The sequence below is a fragment of the Centropristis striata genome, chromosome 6 (genome assembly GCF_030273125.1).
Source record: "Centropristis striata isolate RG_2023a ecotype Rhode Island chromosome 6, C.striata_1.0, whole genome shotgun sequence".
Lineage (NCBI taxonomy): Eukaryota > Metazoa > Chordata > Actinopteri > Perciformes > Serranidae > Centropristis > Centropristis striata.
In genome coordinates this window covers 39,233,024-39,253,066 of record NC_081522.1, presented here as the reverse complement: position 1 = coordinate 39,253,066, position 20,043 = coordinate 39,233,024, and the positions used below count along the sequence as shown (strand labels likewise).

Below are 20,043 nucleotides of genomic sequence, written 5' to 3'. Positions count from 1 at the left end.
AACATCCAGTGAGTCGAGCTGCAGTAAGCCCGCTGATAAAAAATCTGGACTGGAACACGCTGCTTTATTATTATTACTGTGAATTGAATGCAGCCAATAAATTAGAGTGAAAGCTCCAGTTCTCATAGATTTAGATCTACATCTCTTCTCTGCTGCTGTATAATCACTGCACAGACATTCAGACAGAGCACAACAAGATCTCCAATATGAACCACAGAACAGGTCGTCTGTCAGCACCAGCGTTATAAAATTAGCTCATACGTCATTATATATACACGTAAGGTTCACTGCTGTAAAACAAAAAGCTGCAGTTTGGTTGAATTTGTGCTCCGTCAGCACTTCTCTAAGGTTAAGGCCAAACAGTTCCTGGTTGGGCTCTAAAAGACAGTTTAAAGAGGAAATGAATGATAAAATGGTGGAAGTGAAGTAGTTAGGAGGAGGACATGACTACAGGAAGTGACATAGTTCAGTAAAAACCTGATTCAGGAAGTTAAGAGATGTTTGAATCACAGGCTGCACTTTGGTCAAACATGGACACCAACACTGATCTGCTGGAAACAGTTTATATCTTTTTTTGGTCTTTTATGACTTTGTGTAGGTAATTTAGCATCTTTTTTTAGTAGTTTTGTGTCTTTTTTGGCCATTTTATGTAATTTTATTGGTAATTTGGTTCCTTTTTGTGAGTTTTTTTGCCATGGTTTTGGAATTTCTTTGTCTTTTTGGTCATTTTGTGTCAATTTGGTAATTTTGTGTCTTTTTTTAGTAAATGTATGTATTTAATGTATGTATTTTTTGGTAATTTTACATATTTTTTTTCATTTTATGTCTTTTTCTTGGTAATTTCCTTTTTTGGTATAGTTTTGGTAATTTTGTGTTACTTGTTTTTGGTAATTTGATTTTCTTTTGTAAATTTGTGTCTTTTTTTGGTCATTATCTGTCTTCTGGTAATTGTACGTCTTTTTACATCTTTTTTTACGTCTCCTGGTGAAAGTCCTGGATTGTTTGACCCTTCCACCTCCCCAACTGACACTTTTGTGATTTATAATCCGCCTCGCCAACATTTATAATAACCATGGCAGCTAGATGGCGGCGGAGGTCAGTCAAAAACGTAGATATGAGTTGTATTTTGCTCTCTGTCCAAACGACCTGAGGGGAGATCCGTCTCTAATGATGGACTGGATCCGAGTCCTGTCCCGTCCTGAGCCTGTATCTGTATCTGTGAGGCTGTTGCTGATAAGCTGTTATTACCAAGCGAGCAGCCGCTTATTGAACCCGCACGCCGGCGTTTTTTAAAGCCACCTTAAGCTGAGAGTAAATCCCTGAGGACCAAACAAACAGCACTCTATCTGCAGCTAATTTAACAGCCTGGGACTTCTGAATGGCATTTCTTTCCACCTCTCCATTCCCATCTCCTCCTGCAGCTCTCTGGAGTCTCTTCCATCAGGGGAGGAGAGCTGCTCCACCTCCTCCACCAGGGGAGGAGAGCTGCTCCACCTCCTCCATCCATCGCAGCTCCAAAACTTTGGATTGAATTGCCGCTGCACATCAGACAGGCCCCCTCACTGTCTCATTTTAAGTCTCTTCTTAAAACCCACCTCTTCTCGTTGGCTTCGTAGAGTGTTGATTTTATGTTGATTTTATGATTTTTTTTGTTTTATTTGTATACATGCATATTTTATTTTGTGCGGGCAGTACATTTTACATTTTATTTTATTTATTTTTATCCCATTTTTAATTTATTGTATCTTATTGCGTTTTACTGTTCTATTGTTTACTACATCTCTTTGTATTGTGTTATCTATTTATTGTTTGTGCAGCACTTCGGAAACCTGTGTTTGCTAAAATTGTTCTATTTAAATAAAGTGGATTGGGGAGGAGAGCTGCTGCACCTCCTCCATCAGGGAAGGAGAGCTGCTCCACCTCCTCAATCTCTTCGGGTTTTCCCACCTTGAAGGATTGAATATTGAAGGTTACGTGGACAGTTATTTTTCATATCTGTCTCCTGTCTCCATCCGACCCAGAGACCCCGTCATGTATGTGTCGGCGTGATGAATGAGACATCCCGATCGTCTCCGTGCTGCTGACAGCCGGTCTATAATCATCGCGGCTCGACCTCAGCGCCGAGAACGAGGAATGTCCTTTTTTTAAAAAGGATGTGGGCCTGTGAGTGTGTGTGTGGGAGTGTGATGCAGCATATATTTGTCAGAGCTTCAGCATGAAAAATAGGCTGCAAGAGAGTCTTCATTATGCACAGGTTATTTCTACTTTTACGGAAAACTGTGAGGGAAATTTTCGTTCAGGTGTGGAGGAACTCACTGTGTTAATATTAACAAGCTTCACCACATGACACGAGACACTTTCAACGCTTTATAGCAGGACAGCACAGATGGCTTCAGTGTCGTTTCCCTTCAGTTAAAGAGAATCAAAGCGTTCACTCTGCAGGATCTCAGTGCCGTCCAAAGGGAAAGGCAGGAATAGCCAAGTACAAATCTAAATGGGGTGCAAATTTTAACTGGATTTCCAGAAAATCTGGAAATTTAGGACAATTTCCTTCCACTATGTTGTGTGTATATCAGCCAAAGTCAAACCTCCAAAAAAACAAGACAAAATATGATTCTTTTTTTCTTTTTTTATAGTCTTTTTATCCCTACAAATGGATTTGTTGCTATTTCCGCCAGGCTGAAGCATCATGCTTTTCATTTTGCCGTCCCACAAGTTTGACCACAGCTTCACATTTGTGTTCATTCAGGTCGCTCCCATAATTTAACACACTCACTCCAACACACAGACGACACATTGAGGACAAACGGTGCAGTCACGTCTGAATGTGACTTCTTGTTCCAGATACGATCACAACAGGCTCCTTACTGCTGGTATTTATACTGTCGGACAGCCGGGAGATGCTTGTACCGGCCTTAAAAAGATGCTCTGACACAGTTTAGTGTGATGTTTGGCAGCATGGACTGCACTTCAGTGTGTGTGTGTGTGTGTGTGTGTGTGCAGTGGGGAGTCGCATGCTGCACTTTGGTTTCACATAGACACCAATGCTGCTCTGTTGCTCTCATTTTATCTTTGTCTTTATATTTTATCTTTTTTGGTCTTTATGACTTTGTTTTGGTAATTTTATGTCTTTTTTTAGTCATTTTATGTATTTTTCTTGGTAACTTTGTTTCTTTTTGTGAGTTTTTTGTCATAGTTTTGGAATTTGTTTGTGTTTTTGGTAATTTTATGTCTTTTTTTAGTCATTTTATGTATTTTTCTTGGTAACTTTGGGGTTTTCTTTGGTACATTTTTGTCACAGTTTTGGAATTTGTTTGTCTTTTTGGTAATATTGTGTCAATTTGGTAATTTTGTGTCTTTTTTTAGTCATTTTTCTTGGTAGATACGGCTGATCACAACAGGCTCCTTACTGCTGGTATTTATACTGTCCGACAGCCGGGAGATGTTTGTACCGGCCTTAAAAAGAAGCTCTGACACAGTTTAGTGTGATGTTTGGCAGCATGGACTGCACTTCAGTGTGTGTGTGTGTGTGTGTGTGTGTGTGTGTGTGTGTGCAGCGGGGAGCAGTGATGTCATGCTTGGCTCGCTGCGGGCCGGACTCTAAGAGACGATGACACTTTGCCAATATCCTCCTGCTGCCCTTTCTGTTCTGGCTGCAGAGTTTTCTCCTCTCGTCTCTCTCAGGGTGGTCAGCAGACCGCCGAGCTCTCTGCTCCTCTCTGCTCCTCTCTCTTCTCTCTCTAAAGCTTCTCTGAAGTTTATTATAAAGGAGAGATTCAGATAAATTAGAAACTTTACTGTAGTTCCAGTTTGAATCATTAAACTGAAGTTTGTTGTGTTTGTGCAAACTAGGCTCACAAATCATTAACCCTCTATGGGATAATTTGGTAATTTTGTCTTTTTTTTAGTAATTTTATGTATTTTTCTTGGTAACTTTGTTTCTTTTTGTGAGTTTTTTTTGTCATACTTTTGGAATTTGTAGTCTTTTTGGTAATTTTGTGTCACAACGTTGTTGTAGGCCGCTGACAGCAGGTTACGCTGATCTTTGACAGCTGGTCTCTGTCCTCCGTTACAGCTTTCATTGTAGAAGTCATGTCATCATATTGTCAGGCTGCTCGACCAGCTCGGCCTCCTGCACCGGTTCCTTCATGACTGCTCACTGAGTACTGGCAGATAGCAGTGATTAAAAACTTTTTTATATAAACATTATAAAAGGAACTTTAACTGGTTTCTTGTCTGAATGTTGCCTGTAGGAAATATTGAACCATTGAACCAATGACTCATTGAAATGAATGTCTTCAACAGTCGAAGGTTTACTCACCTATCAGACCCCAAAAAACATGTAATATTACCAATAAAGACCAAAAAAGTCACAAAATGAACCCAAAAAAACATGTAAAATTACCCAAAAAGATGCTAAATTACCCCCAAAAAAGTCACAAAATGACCCCAAAAACATGTAAAATTCTGTCTAAGTCAATGAAACTATAAAAAATGAAGGTTTACTCACCTATCAGTAGGAATATATTTTTTCTAGATGGAAAAGGGCCAGGAAATGACATTTTGAATGATTTTTTGTGGCGCAAAATGGCAAAGCTGTTTCCTTTGGGAAAGTCTGTAAAATAGTGTTTCAATATGGCCTCCTGGAGGTCATGTGACAGATTACAGCATTGCTATTGGTTCCCTATACTCTTCCCTCTTTTTTAAAGTATCGCATCACTCAAAAACATGCATTGTAGAAATCTGACAGGACAAAAATGTGATGTTGCCCGAGGGCAACACCGTACCATAGAGGGTTAAAACTGTTTTTGATATTGTCTGATAATCGTTGAAACCAAAGTCAATTAAGTCCACAGCCTCTGACAGAGAATATTACTTGTTTATTTTTACCTTTTCTTCACATCTTTACAACACGTTTCTGCCTCTCTGACTTACTGTGTGTGTGTGTGTGTGTGTGTGTGTGTGTGTGTGTGTGTGTGTGTGTGTCACCATGGCAGCCTCGGAGGCCTTTAAAGGAGACTGAAAGTTAAACTAACTTTCCCTCTGAAACAGAATCAGCTCTGACTCTTTCTATCTTCTCTCTTCTTATTATTGATTATTGATTCATTCTCTCATTTCTCTTTATTTCTCAACGTCAGTGAGCTGATACTTTGTGTTAAATCAGGTGAGAAGTCAGTGAAGTGTTCTGCAGCTAATGTTCAGTTTCTCATCTCTTTAGTCTCTTTATTCTCTTTGTTCTCGTGGTAATGACTCGTTTTCCCATAATGACTCTGAGCTCTTCAACAAGCTAATTCCACTAAGTAAGAGCAAAGTTTTCAACCGAATCGTTCATCTTGTTGAGTTTAATGTGACTGAGGGAAAATAGAGCTGGATGCAAATACTCAACTGTTGGATATTCAGGCCTTTTCTTCACGTACAGTCATGGAAAAAATTATGAGAGGAAGCCGTTATTATACAGTTTATTATTACAATACTGTAAACAACACGCAGCAAACATGACACACATCTGAGTGTTTGTTTGGAAATGAAAGATTATTCTTTACAGGCTAAAACATGTTTTCATGCTCTGGTCAGTTTTGAGCTTTTGGGCTGTTTTTCTCCCGTAACTTGACTCATTTCAGAACGTCTGGTACAACTAAAGGTTCATTTGTTTGGACAAATATAATGATAACAACAAAAATAGCTGATAAGAGTTTAATTTAAGAGCTGATATCTAGACATTTAACATGGTTTTATTCATAATAATTTTGGTCATTATCAAGAATGTTTCCATGACTGTAGATGACAAAATGACCAAAATAAATGCAAAAATGACCAAAAAAGACACAAAATGATCAAAATAAATGCAAAAATTAGCAAAAAAGACACAAAATGATCAAAATAGATGCAAAAATAGATGCAAAATTATCCAAATAGAAACAAATTGACCACAAATAGATGTAAAAACCATGGAAAATGTCTAGATATCAGGTCTTAAATTAAACTCTTATATTAGTAATAATATTTTTTTTTCCATGACTGTACACAAAAAAGCTTTTTTTGTGCATTTTGGCCCCAAGAATACTGTGATTTTATAACAGTGAAAGAGGAGCTTTTGAACCCTCTAACCCAGACTGAAGGTTTTCTAAAAATTCTGTTCACAGCGTTGTCATGTAGACGGAGAATGGAGGTTTTTTATCAGCCGAGGCGTCAGCAGTGAGGCGTCATGGTGAACGTGCAGCTTCTCACAGTTTCTCTTCCTCTGCAACGAGAACAGAAGCTGCAGCATTTAGACGCTCGTTGCTCAGAGTTACAGCTCTGACCTCACAGTGGACACACAGGAGAAGTCTACAGATCTACAATGTCATTTAGCAGACACTTTTATCCAAAGCGACGTACATCTGAGAGATCATACACTGAAAAAAGAAAATAGTTGAACCAACTTAATTGAATTGTTTCATTTGGTAACACCTAAATGAATTAAGTTCTTTCAAATTAATTTAAAATCAATTGTGTTAATCTAACTTATTACATTTCTTTGAAAGAACTTAATTCATTTAGGTGTTACCAAATGAAACAATTCAATTAAGTTGGTTCTTTTTTCAGTGTACAACACAAGCAAGGATGAAGTCAAGAAACAACACAAGAATAAGCAAGAATACAGTAGTGTTCAATATATTAGCAGTCCAATGTGACTAACCAGATTAATCCAGGTTTTTAGTATATTTTTTATTGCTACATGGCAAACAAGGTACCAGTAGGTGCAGTAGATTCTCAGAAAACCAACAAGACCCAGCATTGGTGATATGCAAGTCTTAAGGCTGTGACATTGGGCAATTAGTTGAAAGGGGTGTGTTCAAAAATATAGCAGTGTTTGTCATTGACTTTACAAACTAAAAAACTATTTTGTACAAACTTTTTTGTTTTTATCAATCCTGTGAATCACTAAACTAATATTTAGTTCTATGACCACAGTTTTTTATTACTGCTTCACATCTGTGTGGCATGGAGTCAACCAACTTGTTGCACCTTTCAGCTGTTATTCCACTCCAAAATTCTTTAACAACATTCCACATTGACCTTTGTTTTCGTCAGTTTCTTGTTCATTTTAATGCCTGGTACAACTAAAGGTTCATTTGTTTGGACAAATATAATGATAACAACAACAAAAATAGTTGGTAAGAGTTTAATTTAAGAGCTGATATCTAGACATTTAACATGGTTTTATTGATAATGATTTTGGTTATTATCAGTATATTTATTTTTTTGCTAAATGTAGCACATTCTTGTACTTTATTTATATATTTTTTTATCTTAGCGTCCTGACTTCCCTCTCACTTTCTATTTTAAATGAATGTGTACTTTATGTTTTGCATGTGACCAGTGTTACCTGGGGACCTCAAGTAATGTGTAATATTGTGGAGGTTTTCTACTACAATATTATCCCGTGCAAATATGTAAAAACACCACAAATTACCGACCAAATCATTTGGGTACAGACTTCACCACATGAAACACAGATCTTAGGGGTCATTTTTAAATCACATGCAGTAATACTAATGCTGTGTGAATACAGTAAACTAGACAAATATATTCTCTGATGAATTCCTGATGCTTCAGTTAAAGACTTTAATCAGTGCAAAATCTGAGATTTCTGTTCTTGTTCAGTGTGTTACAGTGATTATTTTTTCCTTATTTTTCCAGACCTCTCCTGCTTTTAAAATGCTTGTTTAAGGTTAATTTTTCTGCAGATTGATGACTCACAGTAAACCTGGAGTTAAACTAAAGCAAACAGACAGTTTATCAGTTTCTGTGGTTAGAATCCAGCAGATTATCTCTGTTTATATTTCATGTGAAGATCAGAAAGTGTAAATGATCCCTGCAGGCCTGTTGGAGGAGCTTCATTTACCCAACAGACTGAAGGATTCACTGCAACACATCAAAGATCAAAAAACAAGATGAAATATAAAATACACACAGAGTAAAACATGGTTGTAGAAATAACAGTAAAACTGTCAAATTACATCAGAAATAGGACGTCAAATTAAAAATTGTATATCACCATAGTAGACACTTTTAATTACCGTAATTCAAATAATAGCACAAAACTTTTACTTTTTTCTGTCATAAACTGTAGGAAACACACAGTTTTGCTGTAAAAATATAACATTTTCATGCAAAATTTATGGAGAAATACCATGAATGAATGACCTAAAAATAATGGGAATATTCAGTCTAAATCACAGTTTTTGCTGATATTTACATTTAAATTTAGAAAACTCACTCACTGTAATTTTTATGGTGAAGTTCTGGCAACCACAGCAGCTGGTATTTTACCGTAAATTAAACAGATTCTTTTTTACAGTGTACAGAGTTAGAGAACCCAATAAAATCAGTAATTAAACCCTGAGCTCTCAGTAAGTTTTGTACGTTTTGACCAGTTTTAAAGGATATTTTATTCCTGTTTTCCTAGAAACTCTATTAGCTAACAGGTATAAAGACTTTATGGGGCTTAGCTGCCAGATCACAGGACCAGGATTATTCAGAGCTGAGACTCGGCTTCCTGCTGCTGCCGGACACTAATCACGCTGCTGCTGCCGGACACTAATCACTCTGTTTCAGTTCAGGTTCAGGTCCTGAGGTCGGCTCGGGTCGCACCACAACTACAGTAATCTGAGTTATAGTGGCTGAGGAAGCTCTTATTATACTGTTTATTATTACAATACTGTAAACAACAAGTTAAAGAAAGACTCTTCAGACAAAAACATGCTTTGGGGCTGTTTTTCTCCCGTAACTTGACTTATTTCAGAACAGTGGAAAGAAACATTTCAGTGTATATTTTACTAGTTTCTGCAGATTTCTATTGCAGCCTGTAGTGAAGCTCCCATCCTCCTGCAAAATATTATGTTTTACATGTTCTATATGAATTAGATTCAATATTTTCTCTTCAAATAGCCATTTCTACTAAAAATGCCTGAAATCTTTAAAGGCTGTCTCCTCAAAAATGATTTTTATTTTTCTAATTAAATATCAACTTCAGCTCCACTTACAGACACCAAACTGACCAGTTTTATTCCTAACTGTATTCACTCATTCATAGCCAGATTTATAAACATTTTGTTCCTAAAAATACAACAGTTTAAATATTTGACAGTATTTTCTGAGTTATGAAACAATAAAAGGAGATATCCCAATTTCCTATCTAATATATCAACAACATAAAATAATAACTTAAAAATTTGCTTCATCCGATGTTCAGATTCATGTCCTGCAAATTAGTGCATATTTTATGAGTACACACCTCATTTGCATATCTAAACATAACATTTTAGTAAACTTGTAATGCAAAAAATATTATTTGTAGGCTGTATGTAAATGACAAAGTGGGGAAGTTTCATGGTGATATAAACATGTTCACCTGCAGTGATTATGAATAAGATGATCTGTTGTGAATCAATATTTTGTCCGTTCTTTAGTTTCTTCATGTGGAAACAGTTTAAAGCTGTGAAACATGAGAATAATGAGATAGATCTCAGATTTAAAGGAGCTGCAGGACTCAGCAGTGACTCGACACTTTCACACACAAACAAATGGAGTTCTGGTCTACGGCGTGTTGGGGTGGGAGGAGACCAGTTTTAAAAGTAAGCATTATTTCTTGACAGGCCATGAAGATATAAATATCATATATGATACTATTTCTTTGAACCACATGAAGATGGAAGATGGGCCGTTATATTTCCACGTCATATCGATACTTTTATTACCAGCAGTAATAAATCAGAGACAGTTCTGCTGTCTGTCAGAGTGAATCAGCCTCAACACTCATCTCATCTGGAACAATTAACCTTTTCACTGCTGCGCTGCATCACAACATTAAGTGCTGTGACCTTGTGTGTGTGTGTGTGTGTGTTTATATTTAGAAACAGGATGTTGGCGTGTGTCTGTTACATTAAGAGGAGCTGTCCTTGGTCCTGAATCATGTTCAGACTTCATGATGCTCTGACATCTGGCTGCAACTAAGACAAGTTTATTCTCCACTTTAATTTTTATTGAACTTTTATTTAACCAGGAAATATCCCATTGAGATGAAAAACCTCTTTTTCTTTAAGGGAGCCCTGGCCAAGAGGCAGCAAACACAAAACACAGTTACATATTTAGATAAGACACAGACCTTAAACGCGTTGTGAGAAACAAGTGCATGTTGTGGAATTGGCCTCAATAACTCTCAGTTTGCATTTAAAAGTGCTCAAAGAAATGAAGTCAGTTAGTTTCCAGTCTTTCTGTAGCATATTCCAGCATAAGGTGCAGAGTAAACAAATGTCCTTTGACCAAACTCTGTAGAGCAGAAGGGACAGAAAGCAACAACTGATCTGGTGAACAAAGAGAATCAGATCCAGCATTTCTCACAGTAATTAAGGTGCAAATGTATGAAGGCAGCAGTCCTTATATTATTCACTTCTTTACATTTAGTAATAGTTCTGTCCCAGTCAGATGATATTACGCTTTATGCACTTTCCGTCGTACGCTCGTTTGATAAATGAGAGCCATTTTTGTCTGTAACTGTGAACATCAGGGCTGTGAGTCTCATAGTGACAGCTGAATCCTCTACAGCTACCTGAAGCTGACCTGTTTTCCAGCCTGATGCTCTCTAAACTCCAGCAGTAATGTTTAATCCAGCTGAGGAATCTGTCACACATCTGTACCACATCTGGTTTTCCTGGCTGAAGAGACTCTGGCTGCTGCCAGTTGACTCCAGGATCTTGGAAACTGGTGAACTCTTCACTCCCTCGTCACGGCGAGGCCCCGAGGAGAGGGAAGGTCATTTGTCAGACAGAAACTGAGAGCTTCGTTCTGTTCGTTCCGGCTCTTCCTTTAGCTGACCCGCTAGATATAAATATCCCCGTCTGAACTCCCGAGACGGGAACGCTCTGTTTAAAGGAGACTAAAAGGGAGCAGCGATCGACCGAGGAGCCGCCGCTGCAGATAGCTGCTCCAGATAGCATGCTCCACATTCACAGTGGCATGATCACAGGTTCAACTCAATGACAGCATGAGAAACATCTAGAGAGACAGGTTAGTGTTAGGAGTTAAAGACGAGGAGAGAGGAGAGAGATAAAATCAGTTTAGGAAGTAACACAGACTCATTTAGATGATTTATAGCACATACGCCTGGTCCAATTGCGTTAAAGGGGACATGTGGTGCAAATGTTCTGGTTCAGACTGGTACTTTTAGGTTTCTACAAGTTTCTACAATATAATACATATAAACAAATAAATAAATAAAATGATATAAGACCGTTGTCTTTGTACAGTGTTCAATTGAATATTTGTCACAGAAGATCATCTAGTTTTAATTACATTTTAGACAATATCCCAACTTATTTGGAAACTTGTTATCCTTTATGAATGTAGACATAACAAAAATTTGCATTAGCATTTGTATTAATTAAAAGTTCATCATTTTCGGGGGGTAGAGAAAGCACATATTGCCCTTTAGATATTGTATTTTATTACTTTTATATGTTTAATGACTGTTGTAAATCAAAGTTTAAATTAGCTAAATAAATGTCACTTAACACTAAATAATAATTGTGAATTGATTTTAATAACCCTCAAATTATTTCTCTTAACATAATTTAATGCTTTTTTTAGTTCAAAATGTTGATCCAGTGAGTCAAGGTGAAGAATAATGATATAAGAATGATAATATATATGTATATATAAACTTCATATATATATATATATATGTAAAACATTTAAAAGTAATAAAATATGATATCTAAAGGGCAATATGTGTTTTACATGGATAAACTATTAAGAATTTACAGAATGGAGGAAAAAAAGTTCAGTTAAAATGAAGAAAGAAGATATATATATATATATATATATATATCTAAGTAAGTATGTAAGAATATGTGATATCTCCAGCACAGTATGTGTTTTTACATGGATATAATATTAACTATTCCACATTTGCTCTGCTCCTCCTACAGAAACATTCAGCCTGTTTCTGTTTCTGTCCTCCAGGCAAAAACAATCCTATTCATGAAGAGCAGAGCTGCTTTAAAACTGCTGATAATTCCCGTTTATTAAGTATGTTTCCTGCAGCAGAACGGTGCACATTAAGTCAGAGGAATCTGTTTTGTGTTCCTGACAAACATCCGTCATCACAGCAGACTTTAGCTCTGTTCATTGTGATGAATCAGAGGCTGTTAGTGGTAGTTACAGCTGTGAGATGTGAGCAGGCAGACAGTGAGAAGCTGCAGCTCCTCGGGCGGCCGCCGTCTCTTCGTCGGCTTAAACGTGTTTGTTTAAAAGTCCTTTTGAAGAGCGGATGTTGAGCCGAGCTGCCCTCGTCTCTTCATCCCCGTGGCATCTTCCTTTCACATCGAGTGACTCAGAGCCAGCGGGAACACAGAGGATCTGATGACAACGTTCAGGCTCCACGTCCTCTCTTATAAAATATCTCATTTAGGCACAAACTGTCAGCAGAGTCAATCTTAAACACTCTGAGCTGCGTTTTATTACGTTAGTTTGGGGATATTTTGACTCCTTTTCATCCTGCCTGGATATTAACTTATTAAATGTTTCCTCACCTCTATGACCTGATCATTATTCGTCACTTTGACACACTGGATCGACATTTTGAACTAAAAAAACATTAAATTATGTTAAGAGGAATAATTTGAGGGTTATTAAAATCAATTCACAATTATTCTTTTGTGTTAAGTGACATATATTTAGCTAATTATTTGATTTACACCAATTATAAAACATATAAAAGTAATAAAATACAATATCTTAAGGGCAATATATGTTTTACATGGATAAACTATTAAGTATTTTTACAGAAAGGAGGAAAAAAAATTAAGAAAAAATTAAGAAAGTTAAGAAGAAAAACAAAGCATATTTACATGTACATTATATTTTGTGTTTTAAAAAGAAAATATGTACACATATTTATATATACATCCATGAATAAACATATTGTACATTACTTTATTTACCAAAAATAAGAAAAATAAATTAGGCAAAAACAATCATATTCCAGCAACAGAAGAGCAACTTTTAAGTAATAAAACCACATTTGTGTTAAATTACATTTATTCAGCTAATTGGAGAAGGAAAAAAAGTTCAGAAAAAAAATTAAGAAAGTTAAGAAGAAAAGTTAAGAAGATATATATATATATATATATATATATATATATATATATATATGTATATATATATATATATATATATATGTATATATATATCTATCTATATATATGTATATATATATATATCTTCTTAACTTTTTCTATATATATATATATATATACACACACACACACACACACACACACACACACAAAGCATATATAGATGTACATTATATTTTGTGTTTTTTTAAATATGTATATACATATTTATACATATATGTACATGTACATTACTTTATTTACCAAAAAAAAGAAAAAGAAATTAGGCAAAAACAATCATATTCCAGCAACTGAAGTTTTAAGTGGAATAAATGGAAATAAAACCAAAAAGCACAGGCAAGAAGAGAAGTACTGTTTGGTTTTATTTCTATTTATTCTACTTAAAACTCAGTTGCTGCTGCTGCTGAAATATGATTGTTTTTGCCTGCAGCTTTGAGGACAGAAACAGAATCAGGCTGAATGTTTCTGTAGGAGGTGCCGATGTGTTTAATCAAGGTGTGTGCAGAGATAAGTCGATTCCCACCTTGTCTCAAGTCATCAAGAGACTCATCAATCTCTGTCCGGCTGACAGCTTCTTTACACTCAGCTCGTTCATCATCGCTGTTAGAAAGAAACTTGACAAAGCTGCTCGATATATTTGACGTTTGTCAGTGACAGAAAGTTGGCTGTCAGTATATAGACGCGTGTATAAAGTTATTATATATAGAGAGCCGTTTGTGGAGATTTTTTCTATCTTTGAAGATTATTTTACTCGAACCGTTTGAACAGAAAAAAGCAGCTTTTGGTTTGAATGTTCAAGGCTTTTTTTTAAAATGTAACAAATGTATTAAACTGAACAGGGTGCAGACATTGAACTTAGAGAGCACTCGAGGACGCCGGTGTCCTCGGCAGACTTTCTGTTTTTCACAAGCTGCAGCAGGTTCAGCTTTAATGTCACGGTGAAGTTATTGGAATCGGATAAAATTAGACAGCAAAAAACTGGAATATATTGGTGCCAAACAGTACATGATGTCTCGTCTGGAAGGGGATTAAGTAACACTCCAAAGTTAGGTTACATTTTGGCGAGGAAAGAAATGATGTGGCCATTTTCAAAGCTGCTCCTTGACCTCAAGATAACTTAAGGAAAATGTGTTCGATATGTTCCCACGAGTCTCCTCTTTACAGACATGCCTGTTTTGTGCAGAAACCATGCAGCTAAATGCTCGCCTGTTTGAATATTTGTGCATCCTGGGGTCTCTAAACAGTCTGTGAGTTGAGATATTAAGACAAGGCTGCTTTTCTCAGTTTTATATGATACTTAAGGAAACATATTCATGAATAGGTTTTTTTTTGCCTGGAGGACAGAAACAGAGACAGGCTGAATGTTTCTGTAGGAGGAGCAGACCAAATTTGGAGTAGTTTAGAGGACGACGGTAGTAATTATGTATTACAAGTGTGTCACGCTTTTACCTAACCAACTAGGGCTGCACGATTATGGCCAAAATGATAATCATGATTATTAATCACAATTTTTCTTCATGTTAGGGAAGACATCTGTATTTTTATTGCACTACTTTTCAACAAACAATAGGAACAGTTTTTTTGTGTGCACATCCTAAAACTGTTAGAGATAAAATCCATACATTGTTGGTGCCCCGTGTGAGGCACCATATATTGTAATAAGGCATCCTAAAATCCCTCCACTGGTTAATAACTGACCTGCAGATATCTGAATGAAAATAAGTTCTATGTTTCCCCACAAGTCTCTTTACAGACCTGCTGTAACCTGCAGTATGTGTTATTGTGTCCTCTTGTGTGTGAATCTTTGTGCGTCCTGGGGTCCCTAAACAGTCTGTGAGCTGCATAAATCGGGTCTGACCAGAAAGCTGAGAATCTTGTGGATTCAATGAGCCCAATGTTCTTCATGTGTGATGATGTTAGTCCACATAGTAGAAATACAGTATAAAAACATGTAAACTACTTGAAACAAAGCAAACCTCACACGCTTGACTTGACTGCTTTTAACCGATCTGAAGGCCCGCACTGTTGGATCCTTTCAGACTTTTTTGCAGACTAAATTTAAAAAGATCTAAAGAATCTATTGGTACCAAACATGGCATGGTATAATCTCAGGAAGGAACTGAAATATCAATCCAAAGTTAGGCTAAATTTTAGTGAGAAAACAGAAGCAGCGACCCTCTGACCTCCAGATATCTGAATAAAACAGGTTCTAATAACTCACAAATATCTTTACAGACATGCCCACTTTATGCTGATAACATGCAGTTTGGTACAGAAACCTGCAGATTTTTTTCATGCATTTCACCATTTCTGCATCCTGGGGTCCCTAAACAGTCTGTGAGCTGCATAAATCACAAAATACACAAATCTACTGAATGTCAAAAAGTTTCTGAAACCAAATCACAGCATGGATTTTTCTCTGCTGCTCTCAATGTCTTGGAGTCTGAATGTGAATTCTATACATTTTTATTCATTCTTAAGTGGTCAAAAATGGTTAAATTTAGCACCAAATATGTGCAACAAATGGTATTAACCCAAAAATTGCTGCAACAACAACTAATGAGACATAATTCAGCATGAAATTTGATTTCATATATCATAATATTCTAAAGCCACAATTTATTTGAAGCTTCATCTTATATTAATCTTCAGGTTCCAGTTTCCAGTTGACCTGCTGTCTCCCCCTGAACGTCCCCAACTCCTCTAAAAATAGAACAATAATAACTCAATTAAAACACAAACAGACAGATATTAGAAAATGTTAGAGTGAGTAACACAAACACAGGCTGTGATAAAACAACTCACCCACTGCTGACAATGACCCAACTTTATTTAACAGCATGTAACACTGTCGTCCTCGCCCAAAGATCCGGTCACAAGAACAACTGATAACAGAAGAAAAATACAAATGTAAACATTGGATTTGTGAGGAGGAGGATGACTAAACTCTGCAGCTTCACAAATCCTCTTTCAGTGAAATCTTCTGTCATCAGATTCATCAGATCGTGTTTCTGCAGCAGTAAGTAAGTAGCAGGTGGAAACAGACACTCACACAAACTAATTAAACACTACACTGTAAATAATCGATGTGAAATATACAGTTATTTACTGTATTATTCACAGTTCATCACTGTGTTTGATTTGTACAGTATAGTGCTGTATAATTTACAATAAATCGGTCCTTGTGACAAAATGACAGTAGTTAAAACATTACTGTAGAAAAAACACAGACAGTATGAAAAGTAAAGTAGACTACTGTATTTTTCCATTTTTATCATAATTTTGATCAGAATCAGTCCTATACAAATGCTGTTAAAATAATTAACTTAAAGTTTTTCATACAAAACACAGTATGGAAATCAATTGTGAAACAGTACATGTATTAACATTATTTAGTGTTTAGAATAATTACTTGCAATTACTATTTATTTCTATAAAAAGTAATGATGAAATTATTATCAAATTAACAGCATCGTTTACTGTGCCGTAAAACCACAATGTTAAACTGTTTTTTTTTCATTCTTACAGTAAACAAATCAGTACTGTTAACAAAACAAAAATCTCAGTGTTTAATTGTTTTTATTTTACAGAATAAAAAACAGTACTGTAAATAAAACATACTAAAAATGTTCTAGTTTTACTAGAACATTTTGTAGTTCTAGTTCTAGAACTTGTAGTTCTACTGTAAAAAATAATAACAGTAAGTTACTGTAAAAATCACAGTAAATTATTTACAGTGTAAGATGTGTAAATATTGCTTCAGTGACTGTTTCTGTGGTCTGGTTGTGATTTAAAGGCGATCTGAGAGTCTAACAGGACCTTTTTCAGCCTCTCTGACCTCCACAGTTTCCTGTCTGTTTGCTGTGCAGCAGTGAAAGTGAATCTGATCTGTGCAGCAGTGACTCAGTCCTCTCAGTCCTCTCAGTCCTCCCAGTCCTCTCAGTCCTCCCAGTCCTCCCAGTCCTCCCAGTCCTCTCAGTCCTCCCAGTCCTCTCAGTCTCTGACCGCCCGAGGGAGAAAACACAGCGACTCTTTGTTGTTGTCGTATCACGTTGTACCAGCCTGCAGCGTCAGCCTGCAGCACCTCCTCTGCTCCTCTGCTCTGCTCTGTTTACCTGAGGAGGAGCAGCAGGAGGTCACAGGGAGGTCCAGCTCTCAGGGTTTACTTGTCTAGAAGGAGGATTTATAAACCAAACCTGGTTTCTTCATCAATGATCAATGAGGTTGTTGTTTGCTGAAAAAATTGCAAATCATCGTCATCACATCTCACAGCTGAGTCATCGCTCTGAAACCTGAAACCGGACACTCTGAGGAGTCAGAGCTCCTCCTCCTCCTCCTCCTCCTTTCCTCTCCTCTCCTCTCCTTGTCTCCTCTCCCCTCCCTTCCCCTCCTCCTCCTCCTCCTCCTCCTCCTCCTCTCCCCTCCCTTCCCTTCCTCCTCCTCCTCTAATCTCCTCCTCTCCTCTCCTTTCCTCCTCTCCTCTCCCCTCCCTTCCCTTCCCTTCCTCCTCCTCCTCCTCCTCCTCCTCTTCCTCCTCCTCCTCCTCTCCTTTTCTCCTCTCCTCCTCCTCCTCTAATCTCCTCCTCTCCTCTCCTCTCCTCTCCTCTCCTCTCCTCTCCTCTCCTTTCCTCCTCTCCTCTCCTCTCCTTTCCTCCTCCTCCTCCTCCTCCTCCTCTCCTTTTCTCCTCTCCTCCTCCTCCTCTAATCTCCTCCTCTCCTCTCCTCTCCTCTCCTCTCCTCTCCTCTCCTCTCCTCTCCTCTCCTCTCCTCTCCTCTCCTCTCCTCTCCTTTCCTCCTCCTCCTCCTCCTCCTCCTCTCTACTACTCTCTACTTTTTGTTCATATTTCTATTTATCCTACTTTAAATTCAGTTGCTCTTGCTGAAACTTAAATGCAACTTCTACTGAAGACGGAACAACTTTCCAGAAAGAGTAAAAGTTTTATAGTTTAAGTTCTAAATTTAGAGAGAAGAAAAAAAAACTTTGTTCATATGAAAATATCCAAGATGGGTTTTTCTGCTTGATAAGAAGAAAATGCAATCAAATATAAAACGACTGAATTCAGCTGGTGTTTTTTTAATCACTGTTATAATGTTAATTTGGTTGGATGAGGAATAAGAAAGCATAGAACACAATGAGGAGCTGGTTATATGATTATCATCTGTAATAAAACGTCTGGACTTTAAGTGCCGCTCTGATTACCTTCTGGACGTTTTATTTAATGTATGAAATTACTTTTCTTATCAGTTTCATTCAAAACTCATTCATCTTAACAGTTGATAACCTCCTTTATGATCCATAAAGCCTCAGTTATTTAAACAGGACAGTATCTGTGAGTGATTTACACGGTTAAACACGTGTTGACAGTCAGAGACTCAAACAGTGAAGATGCTGCTGGACTTCCTCCTATTATTAGAGCTCTAATATTAGAGCTGCATCTGTGCTGCAACCACTGGGAATTAAAGCTTAACTTCACCCCTGAGTGGAATTAAGTGCTGATGCATAATTACGATGAATATGCATGAAGATGTATGGGGAATTGTGCTCAGAAATGTGATATTTTCTTTGTTTTTGTCTCATTTTTTAACCAGGACTGAAGTGCATGTGGCATCTGTTTCTGCAGTCTCCAAAAGCTCCAAATAATCCAGACTTGTTGTTTCCATCCAGACTAGAAAACAAAGCAGCGTGGAGCCCTACTGTACATTTACCTCTAAAGTTCTGGCTGTAAACTCCATGAGGCCAGTTTCAGTTTGATGATGATATACCAAGTAGAACTGGAGACAAGCTCAAATAGATTTAGTATCAAATGATAGAACTGGATGGAACCCTCTTATATGGTAGATTTGACACCTTTGGTCACATTTGAAACATTTACAATTCTTTATTGAGCATGATAGTGTTTTGAAAGTAAAAGAAAAGATTCAAAATCACATTTTATGTTGGACTAAAGGACTAAAAAAAGACACAAAATGACCAAAAAAAAAACACAAAATGACAAAAAAAGACACAAAATGACTAAAGAGACACAACAAAAGACACAAAATGACCAAAAAAGACACAAAATGACCAGAAAAAAACGCAAAATGACAAAAAAAAGACACAAAATGACTAAAAAGACACAACAAAAGACACAAAATGACTTACAAAGACACAAAATGACCAAAATTGTTGTTTTTTCTTTGTTTCTTTTTGGTTCAAAATGTTGATCCAGTAATTCAGAATAAAAAATCAGTTATTATTAGGTCATATAGGTGAAATAAATATAAACCAACATGTTATTTAAACATGTTTTAAGTGGTGAGGCAGGCAGGATGGAAAGGAGTCAGAAATGGACAAAATAACCCAAAACTCCATAGAGTTAATACTGAATATGAAGAGTAAATATTGGTTTTAAGTTGGTGTTTCTCCTCCTCCTCCTCCTCCTCCTCCTCCCCCCTCACCTCCTCTCTTCAGCTTAACTTCACCCCTGAGTGGAATTAGGTGCTGATGCATAATTACGATGATTATGCACCTTTTCTTTGTTTTCGTCTCATTTTTTAGGACAGTGGCAGATGTTTCTGCAGTTTAATACCTAATATGAAGAGTAAATATTGGTTTTAAGTTTGTGTGTTTGTGCTCACGGCTTTTTATAATATTTCAAACTTCACCAGCAGACACCAGCGACCTATTTCTGCTTCCAACTTTTGTTCTTGATGCTCAACTGGGTCTCCAGTCTGAGCAGAGAGCGCCCCACATACAGGACCCAGTCTGGTGTTTAGTGGTTTCAGCTTCAGGTCTGGATGTTTCCAGTCCAGGCGGCTGAGCGTCGACTTCGGCCTCGAAGGAGAATCAAAAGCTTTAGCGTCTTAAATCCTACCAGATGCT

General features: G+C 37.0%; 1 protein-coding gene across 1 annotated transcript in view; it reads left to right on the top strand.

Annotated features, from left to right (window-relative positions):
- Nucleotides 1–20,043, top strand: part of map1ab (microtubule-associated protein 1Ab) — a 99,729-nt gene that overhangs the window by 57,301 nt on the left and 22,385 nt on the right. The gene's annotated exons all lie outside the window — the stretch shown is intronic.